A 10,989-nucleotide genomic window follows, 5' to 3' on the forward strand; every position below is an offset into this window, starting at 1 on the left:
TAGCATTGAGAATGATGAATAAGAACCTCACTGAGATCTTAAAAAAACATTCCTGGGAATATTACGACAAACTGCAGTTGGAAGCTGTCCAGGGCTCGGTGATGATCCTCAAAAGAACCCTCGGAACAAAATTTGGTTAACAAGAAATCTTCACAGCTTGGTCCGTGAATCATGATCCGCCTTACTGAAATGAGGCCTGTGAGGACTCAATTCCACCTTCTGAAACCTACAAATGGAGATTAGCACCAGAGAGATAAAGAAGAGTTATTGTAATTATACAGCACAATGTACATGAGTAAAATGGCTCACATTGTTTGTGATACAAACCTTAATAACAACCCTTTATATCCTTGGATATCTGTAATATGGCTTTTACTGGGTCCACAGTATGTTCATCGAGTGCATAAATCGAAACTCAAATAACTGTATATGTACCGTATATGGTTTATAATTATTAATATTAATTACACATTCTGTATAATTATCACAACAATATATTCCAATTGATTATTCTTCACCAGAAATCACATGAAATTGACCTTTCTAACAATAAATCACAGTATTGCCATAAAGTGTTCTAATAACTCCTAAAACTGTCTTAATCAGAATTTGTTGTCTCGGCCAAGCTCAGTAGTCTGTTTGTTATGGTGTCAGTTCATGGCCTTGGAGGATGACTCTCAATTCATAAGACGTACCACATGATTCAGAACCAGCTCACAAACCCCTCTGGTTGTGCACACGGAGCGAATTGCCTCGGTGTCGTGTTAACAGCGAGATTGTAGGTAAAATGGAGTGTGCTACTATTTCTTGATATTGTATGTGCAATGTAAGTGTATAATTATTGCACATGAAGAAGTGGCTACATGTGTGAAGACCTTCCATGGCTGAAAAATGCAGTCATAGGGAAAGGAACGTGCAGAATCTTACACATCTGAGTTAATTAGGTAAGGCATTCAGGTTACAAATGTTCTCTGTATAGTTAGAATCTCATCCTGCTGTTTTTTTGTACCCAACATGTTCATTTGATGGAAGGGACTTGTGACATGCATGCAGGTACCCGCATTTATTGTTACAACACAACCGTGCAAACATCGCCGTGATAGAACAGTGGTTCTTGCCAATCACGGAACACAGTAACATAGCACCACTATATTGATATTGCTCTCCTTTACAACAAGTCTCATCAATGATCTCTCCGACTCTCAGGAAAATCCTCGAAATCTCTTTGCTGATGACTCCACCCTCTGCCGTACCATCAGTCATCTCTCTGACTGGCAAGCAGCAGCTTCTTCGCTCACTGCAGATCTGGATAAAATCACAAACTGGTCCAACACGTAGAACATGTCTTTCAATCCGGACAAATCTAAAAACTCTCACGATGTCTCTTCGAAAGGACCATTTAGAACCCCCCCCCCCATCCACTTTCTCAACAATCCCCTGGAAGAAGTCCTTTCTTTCAAGCTTCTGGGTCTCACTATCTGCCATTACCTTTTCAGGGAAAGCCACATTTCAAACCTCGCCTCCAAAGCCAGTCGCCGACTGGGAATCCTCTGTCGTGCAAAGTCCTTCCTCGGCCCTCCTGAGCTCCTGACCACTTACAAAGCTTTTGTCCACAGCCTGATGGAGTACTGCTCTCCCCTCTGGGCTGGTGCTCCTGCCTCCCACCTTTCTCGGCTTCACGCTGTAGAAACCAAGGCATTTCGGATCATTGGTATCTCCCGCAATGAGGCTGAGTCTTTGGGCCTCTCACTCAATCATCGCAGGTTGGTCAGTGGTCTTTCTGTCTTCTACCGTCTCCTCTCCAGCCTCGCCCCCCCCCTGCTCTCTCTGCGATTTGTCCCCACCACATTTCCGCAGGGCGCTCAAGGTCCGCCAACAACCCCCTTCTGGTAAAACTACCAAAATCACGAATCACTGCTCACCTTCACTCTTTCATTCCTCTTTTTCCCCACCTTTGGAATAAACTCCCTCACTTTATTCATTCCCATTCTTCCCTCCAGGTCTTCAAAACAGCTGCTCACCACCACCTCTTATCACCCCCCATCCAAATCCTCGATCTTTTCTACCCCCGATAATCCACCCAAGCCCACCTCCTTCAAATTCCCTGCTTTCCTTCCTGAAAGTCCCTCTAATGTCCATCTTCTTTTCCCCATGTTCCCCGTCCCATCCCTCTCCCTTCCACAGATCTCCTAATGTCTCTGTTCCCCACTGTTTTGTCCTTCCCGCTTCCTCCCCTCTTGTCTCGTGCCCCCCCCCCCTTGATGTGCGTTGTGTGTTAGCTCTCACATGAGCCTCGACAAGGTATACAAAAAAAAATAGTCTTACATTCACCATATTGAAATAAAATGACTCCGCCTGTATTCCACAATTCTTTGCGGTAAATATTTGGTGATGTAATTAGGTGCGGGGCTCATTATCATGTGCGTTTTGTGTGTGTGGAATTGTGCCATTTCTCCAAGAGATCAAGGGCAGGTTCAGGGGGTAGATCATGCTCTGTTGACTCTGGTCTTCAGGTGGTGTTCCACGACATCCAAAAATGGTTCAATAAGGTTAAAGGCCTTCAAATCAAGGCCGTTAAGATTATTCGAAAAATCCCTCGATGAAGCTGAGTCTCTGGGTCAATTACTTTGCCATTGCCGAGAAGACAGTGGTCTCTCTGTCTTCTGCTGCCTCCTTTCTGGTTTTGTACCCTCTGCTCTTTCCGTGCTTTGTCCCACAGGGCACACATGGTCCATCATCAACCCCATTCTGGTTAAACTACCTAAATCCAGGATCACTGCTCATCTCCACTCATTTGTTCCTTTTTTTTCTCCCGCCTGTGGACTAACTTGCACATCCTCTTCAATCTCGCTCTTCCCTCCAGGTCTTTGAGACAGCTGTTCACCATTTCTGATCGTCCCCAATCCTACACCATGATCTTTTCCAACCCTCCCCCTCCCCCACCCCATCCCTCCTCCTTTCCAAAGTTCCAGTTTCTCCACTTTGTTATCCTCATTGCCTTTATTGCTTTCTAGTCAACAAAATATATCAGAAAATGAAAATAGTTTTTCCATTTATTTTGGCGAATAGATTCACAATGTAATAAAAACAAATATGGCGGCCTCCATGTGGAGACGAGGTTATGGCATCTTCCTTGTGGAGACTAGTTTATGGTGGCTTCCTTGTGGAGACAAGGTTATGGCATCTTCCTTGTGGAGACTAGTTTATGGTGGCTTCCTTGTGGAGACAAGGTTACGGTGGCCTCCATGTGGAGACTAGGTTATGGCAGCCTCCATGTGGAGACTAGGTTATGGCATCTTCCTTGTGGAGACTAGGTTATGGTGGCTTCCTTGTGGAGACTAGGTTATGGCAGCCTCCATGTGAAGATGTAGGTTATGGTGGCCTACATGTGGAGACGTAGGTAATGGCGGCCTCCATGTGGAGACTAGGTTATGGCGGCCTCCTTGTGGAGACTAGGTTATGGTGGCCTCCATGTGGAGATGTAGGTTATGGTGGCCTCCATGTGGAGATGTAGGTTATGGCGGCCTCCATGTGGAGATGTAGGTTATGGCGGCCTCCATGTGGTGACATTGGTGGTGACATCGTCGACACGGTTTCCAAACACGGTGGATTATATTGTTAATCATTTTGGAATTGATTTTGATTCTTTGTCTCACGTATACATGTTATCTAAAGAACGAACTCTTCGTTATGATGTTTTAGGAATGGCCCAGCAGCAGAGCTGCACCCTCACCAAATGATGTTAAGCACAGCCATGTGCTGCATATGAAAGAAGACGAAGAATGGCCATGACTGTTCACCAAATGATTGGAATTGTGAGTGCCACTCTTGTACAAAGCGATATGCATGTGTTCAGCAGGTGTAATTCTGCACGCACCCACCCCATTAGTCGTAACATTGTGTGTACTCCCAATGTGTGAGATCCGAGTTGATGGTGTGTGTATATGCACATGGGTGTGAGTTACTTTTCATCCCTCGATGTGATACGTTGTCCATTCTCCAAGGTGTGAGATGTGGCTGAGGCTGGAACATGACGGCTCTGAGATGGAGCTATATTCAGAACACAATCTCATGGTCCATGGAACAACCCAAGGGATAATGACCTGATCATGTACGGCAGGTTGTCTGCACGTGACTCACCTTTATGACATCATCTTGTCTCATCATTACACATCGCCAAGCCATAATAAATTGGACTAATCGATTTCATGTTGAAGTGAAACCGATATGGATGATATCGCTTCACCATGAGAATTCAATGTGCAGGAGGAATACTGTCACCAATCGTACTGTCACCATTAAATTTCCTAACGATGAATGAAGTGTTTTTTGGTGCGAGACAGACGAGTTTAGGGTGGTGCTTGTTTAGCTTGGGGTTGGGTTTGCGGTAGACAGACAGAGTCTGACAGCTGTGCGATTCATTTGTACATATGCAGCACCTGGTTGCTAGTTGCATCATTTTTGGGGGTGCCAGATGATTCACTATGCAGTATACCGGTAGATCAAGATTCTAATTTGGAAATCCATCATCGTACCGGTGCACAACGGCCTGTTCTTTTCGGAAAACAACAGGCTTAACACCCACTCCAAGTGGTTCACGATACGAAGCAACAGGATGGCAGTTCAGAGTCGGGAATCAAACCTACACGAGACAGCTCAAAGGCGAGCTCGTTCTATCTGAACCTTCGTGCAGTTCCCAATGCACCATGACGGTGTTTCGGGCCATTCATTGGTTCCCTGATGGGACCATCATGTTGAACACTAATCTGTATCAACCCGTTTGAAGGACCAATAGAGTGGGTATCGGCATTGATTCACAATTGTTCAATTAACCCTTACTCCATACATAGGGTGCACACGAGATCCGACCATCATATCACACAGGATGTGTTTCATCTTACAATGCTGTCTGTATTGTGTGTACACAAAGACTGGGACAGACTGTATCAAAAACTAGCAAAGGACATTTACTCAAGCAATTAGGCATATCCCACAATACATGGACCGTAAACCCAAATATTGTTTTTTAACGTTGAAAAAAAAATCCCGTATATTGTTTTTTTAACATTAAAATCCCATATATTGTTTTTTATGTTAAAAAAAAAACAAACCCATATATTGTGCTTTAACATTAAAATCCCATATATTGTTTTTTTAAACATTAAATAAATTCCTGTATATTGCTTTTCAACATTAAATGAATCCCATATATTGTTTTTAATGTAAAAAACCCATATATTCTTTTTTAACATTAAAACCCCATATATTGTTTTTTAATGGTGAAAAAAATCCCATATAATGTTTTTTAATGTTAAAATCAGACCTATTGTTTTTTAACATTGAAAAAAAATCCCATATATTGTTTTTTTAACATTAAATAAATTCCCATATATTGTTTTTCAATGTTAAATTAATCCCATATATTGTTTTTTAACGTTGAAGAAAAACCCTACATAGTTCTTTAATCTTAAAAAAAAATCTCGTATATTGTTTTTTTACAGTGAAAAAAATCCCATAAGTTGTTTTTTTAACATTAATATCCCATATATTGTTTTTTAAACATTGAAATCAAATATATTGTTTTTCAACATTAAATGTATCCCATATATTGTTTTTAATGTTAAAAAACCCATATATTGTTTTTTAACGTTGACAAAAATATCCCATATATTGTTTTTTAAACATTGAATTCCCATATATTGTTTTTCAACATTAAATGAATCCCATATATTGTTTTTAATGTTTAAAAACCCATATATTGTTTTTTAACGTTGAAAAAAATCCCATATATTGTGTTTTAACATGAAAATCCCATATATTGTTTTTAACGGTGGAAAAAATCTCATATATTAATTTTTAATGTTAAAAATCCCACTTTTTTTTTTAAAACGTTGAAAAAAATCCCATATATTGTTTTTCAATAATAAAATCCCATATATTGTTTTTAATGTTTTGAAAAATCCCATATATTGTTTTTCAATGTTAAATGAATCCCATATATTGTTTTTAATGTTAAAAAACCCTTTATATTGTTTTTCAATCTATCTATAATTTCCAGCAATCTCTGTGTGTCTGTCTGTCTGTCTGTCTCTCTGCGACCGCCGTTTCTCGACGACTGCCAGTCCGATCTCATTGAAACTTGCCAGGAATATTGCCGGGGACCCGCGGATGTGCCTTTTCGAGGTATGATATCCATCGGACGAGCGGTTCCCAAGTTACGGCCATTTTACTGCTTTTTCAGTGTTGAAAAGGTGTATATATGGCAGATGAAGATGTCGTTCCACCTTCTCACCTTATCATGCCAATTTTTTTCCCAAATTATTAATAACCGGACGACCACCGGTCCGATCGGATAGAAACTTGCCAGGAATATTGCCAGGGACCCACGGATGTGCCTTTTCGAGGTTTGATATCGATCGGACGAGCGGTTCCCAAGTTATGGCCACTTTTCTGTCGACCAATGACAGGACACGTTGCTACGACATCACGACTGGCGTCACAATTATTGTTTATTTATTTATTTATTTATTATTAAAAAATTTTTGCACGATTGACGGTCCGATCTGATTGAAACTTGCCAGGAATATTGCTGGGGACCTGCGGATGTGCCTTTTCGAGGTTTGATATTAATCGGACGAGCGGTTTCCAAGTTACGGCCATTTATCTGTTGACCAATATCTGCGAGAGAGAGGGGACGGGAGAGGGGAGGATGAGAGTGGGGGCGAGAGAGAGGAGGGGGAGAGAGGAAGGGGGAGAGAGGAAGGGCGAGACTAGGGGGGTGGGAGTGGGAGTGGGGACAAGAGAGAGCGAGAGAGGGGGTGTGAGAGGGGGTGTGAGAGAGGGGGTGGGAGTGGGGGCGAGAGAGAGGGGCGAGAGAGGAGGAGGAGGGAGAGAGGAGGGGCGAGACTAGGGGTGAGAGAGGGGGAAAGAGAGGGATTGAGAGAGGGGGAGAGAGGGGGAATGAGGGGGTGAGAGAGAGAGGGGGGAAGAGAGGAGGTGAGAGAAAGGGGGGAAAGAGGGGGTGAGAGAGAGAGGGGCGTCACAATTCAAGAGAGTGGGAGAGAGGAGGGGGTGAGAGTGGGGGCGAGAGAGAGGGGCGAGAGAGGAGGGGGAGAGATGAGGGGCGAGACTTGGGGGGAGCGAGGGGGGCGAGAGAGAGGGGACGTCACAATTCTTCTTCATTTGATATGACGTCACAATTGACGCTGGAGACCTGAATATGTTTCCAAGGTGTTTCCCAAGTTATGGCCATTTATGATACGGTTGGTCCGATCTAATTGAAATAATGCCCCAATCCAGTCATCGTTTACGCACCTACGGGCCCGCCCCTACGGGCCCGTACTAGTGTTAAATAAATCCCATATATTGTTTTTTAACGTTGAAGAAAACCACACACATTGTTCTTTAATGTTTAAAAAATCCCATATATTATTTTTTTAACGTTGAAAAAAAAATCCCATAAATTGTTTTTTTAATGTTAAAAAAATCCGATACATTGTTTTTTAATGTTAAAAAAATCCGATACATTGTTTTTTAATGTTAAAAAAAAATCCCATATATTGTTCTTTAATGTTAAAAAAACATCCCATATATTGTTTTTTAACGTTAAGAAATCACATATATTGTTTTTTTAACATTGATACAAAGTCCCATATATTGTCTTTTAACATTATAAAAAAATCCCATATTTTGTTGTTTAATGTTAAAAAAAAATCCCATATATTGGTTTTTAATGTTAAAATCCCACATGTTTTTTTAACGTTGAAAAAAATCCCATATATTGTTTTTTTTATGTTCAAAACCCATATATTGTTTTTTACATTAAAACCCCATATATTGTTTTTTTAATGGTGAAAAAAAAATCCCATATATTGTTTTTTTAACATTAAATAAATTCCTGTATATTGCTTTTCAACATTAAATGCATCCCATATAGTTTTTTTTATGTAAAAAACCCATATATTGTTTTTTTAACGGTGAAAAAAAATCCCATATAATGTTTTTTAATGTTAAAATCCCACATATTGTTTTTTAACAATGAAAAAAAATCCCATATATTGTTTTTCAATGTTAAATGAATCCCATATATTGTTTTTTTAACGTTGAAAAAAAAATCCCACACATTGTTTTTTAATGTTAAAAAAATCCGATACATTGTTTTTTAATGTTAAAAAAGATCCGATACATTGTTTTTTAATGTTAAAAAAATCCCATATATTGTTCTTTAATGTTAAAAAAACATCCCATATATTGTTTTTTAACGTTAAGAAATCCCATATATTGTTTTTTAACATTGATACAAAGTCCCATATATTGTCTTTTAACATTATAAAAAATCCCATATTTTGTTGTTTAATGTTAAAAAAAAATCCCATATATTGGTTTTTAATGTTAAAATCCCACATGTTTTTATAACGTTGAAAAAAATCCCATATATTGTTTTTTATGTTCAAAACCCCATATATTGTTTTTTACATTAAAACCCCATATATTGTTTTTTTAATGGTGAAAAAAAATCCCATATATTGTTTTTTTAACATTAAATAAATTCCCGTATATTGCTTTTCAACATTAAATGCATCCCATATACTGTTTTTTATGTAAAAAAAACCCATATATCGTTTTTTTAACGGTGAAAAAAATCCCATATAATGTTTTTTAATGTTAAAATCCCACATATTGCTTTTTAACAATGAAAAAAAAATCCCATATGTTGTTTTTCAATGTTAAATGAATCCCATATATTGTTTTTAATGTTAAAAGAAACACTTTATATTGTTTTTCAATGTTAAATAAATCCCATATATTGTTTTTTAACATTGAAGAAAACCACACACATTGTTCTTTAATGTTAAAAAAAATCCCATATATTGCTTTTTTAACGTTGAAAAAAATCCGATACATTGTTTTTTAACATTTAAAAAATCCCATATTGTGTTGTATAATGTTTTAAAAAAAATCCCATATATTGTTTTTAAATGTTGAAAAAAATTCCCACATATTGTTTTTTAATGTTTAAAAAGTCCCATATGGTTTTTTTTGTGTACGTTGACGAGGTTTGTATGAGAGCTAACACACAATGCACAGCCAAGGGAGCATGAGACAAGAGGGGCGGGAGAGGGAAGGACAAAACAGTGTTAAACAGAGACATTAGGAGATCTGTGAAAGGGAGAGAGATGGGGTGGGAACACAGGGTATGCAAGATGGACATTACCAGGGACTTTCAGGAAGGAAATCAGGGAATTTGAAGGAGGTGGGTTTGGGGTGGATTAACAGGGGTAGAGAAGATCAAGGTTTTGGATGGGGGAAGACAAGAGGTGGTAGTGAACAGCTGTTTTGAATGCCTGGAGGGAAGAATGGAATTGAATAGAGTGAGGGAGTTTATTCCAAAGGCGGGAAAAAGAGGAATTAAAGAGTGAAGGTGAGCAGTGATTCGTGATTTTGGTAGTTTTACCAGAAGGGGGTTGTTGGCGGACCTTGAGTGCCCTGCAGAAATAAGGTGGGGACATATAGCAGACAGAGCAGGGTGGGGCAAAACCGGAGAGGAGACATTCCAGTTTCCTCCGGTCTCCTTGGGTTAACCTCAAGCGGTCCCTTCGGGTGGGTGCCTGGAATGTGCTATCCCTAAGAGAGGATGATTACCTGTCTCTGTTATCATCTGAGCTCAAGCGTTTGGACATCGGTATTGCAGCACTCTCTGAGTTTCAGAGACCGGATCGTGGTGAGATCATGGCGGGTGGTTACACCTACTATTGGTCTGGTCACTCTGATGGTCACCATGCCCAAGGAGTTGCTGAAGCTTTGTCCAACAAGCTGACTCCAATGATAATTGAGGTATCACCCGTCAACGAGTATATTATGAGACGAAGGATTTGTCACTCCTTGGGTGTGATTTCCCTGGTCTCTGTGCAGGGTGTCCCAAAAAATATACAACTCTTCATCTGCAAAGAGGATGGTCATAACATATATTTTTTTTCAAGATATATGGCTGGTAGAAAACTGAAAGGTTGCAGTTTATTGTACCAATGTCAAAATTGCCACCAAAATTTAAATTTTGGTATAGAATCATCGTTTTCTTTTAGACCACATGTTCGACGTAGGCTCCACATTATCCGATCACTGCCTGCAAATGCGTTGTCATGTTCTCCATCACTTTGGGAAACGTTTCCTGAGGAATGTTCTGGATTTATCGCTGGATGTTTTCCTTCAGCTGATCAAGAGTCTGAGGCCTAGGGTTTCCATAGATCCTGTCCTTGAGATACCCCCACAAGAAGAAGTCTGGAGGAGTAAGGTCAGGGGAATACGGTGGCCACTCAACGTCTTCGTAGAGGGAGATAAAGCGGCCCTCAAAATGTTGGTTGAGAAAACGCCTTGTTTCCCTGGCTGTATGGGGTGGTGCCCCATCCTGCTAGAGCCACTGGGTTCTCATCTGGATCAGGTTGTTTCTCCTACGGGTCTGAGTACGTAGCTCAGGCAGATAGAATTCGTGAATCATTTCGCGATAGTTCCTCTGGTTTATTGTGCAAGTGCGTCCCTGGTCATCTTAAAAGAAGTATGGACCAATTATCCCATACCAACCAACCGCCACCCACATGGTGACTTTGAGAACAGATCGAGGCACCAGTTCAGTTGATGCATGACCAGGATTTTCAGTTCCCCAGTACCGAACGTTTTGCTTGTTTACCTCCCCGGAGAAGTGAGCAAGGCATTCGTCCGTCGTGTGAAGTTTTTTTGAGGAGGTCTGCATCTTCCTCCAACTTTCCTGAGAACCAATTTGCAAAGTCTAGTCGTTTGCGTTTCTGTTGATCAGTAAGCACCGTTTCCATTTTGTATGAAAGGCATGAATGTCTTGGTGGAGGATCCTCTGAACGGTGCTCATGAATGTTTGTCTCGGCAGAAAGTCGTCGAATCGATTTTTTTTGGACTCTGAACGACCGCCTGTCTCACCATTTCCACATTTTCTTCACTACGACCTGTCCTCTTCTGACC

General features: G+C 40.3%; 1 long non-coding RNA gene across 1 annotated transcript in view; it reads left to right on the forward strand.

Annotated features, from left to right (window-relative positions):
• LOC147016191 (uncharacterized) overlaps positions 1 to 4,457 on the forward strand; it is a 66,017-nt gene extending 61,560 nt beyond the window's left edge. Inside the window, exon 4 of the long non-coding RNA XR_015050155.1 lies at positions 3,703 to 4,457. This is a non-coding gene — a long non-coding RNA (uncharacterized LOC147016191). The remainder of the gene's footprint in view (positions 1 to 3,702) is intronic.
• The last annotated feature ends 6,532 nt before the right edge of the window (positions 4,458 to 10,989 follow it).

Source organism: Eptatretus burgeri, chromosome 12, assembly GCF_056783735.1.
Source record: "Eptatretus burgeri isolate ZD-2024b chromosome 12, Ebu_testis_v1, whole genome shotgun sequence".
Lineage (NCBI taxonomy): Eukaryota > Metazoa > Chordata > Myxini > Myxiniformes > Myxinidae > Eptatretus > Eptatretus burgeri.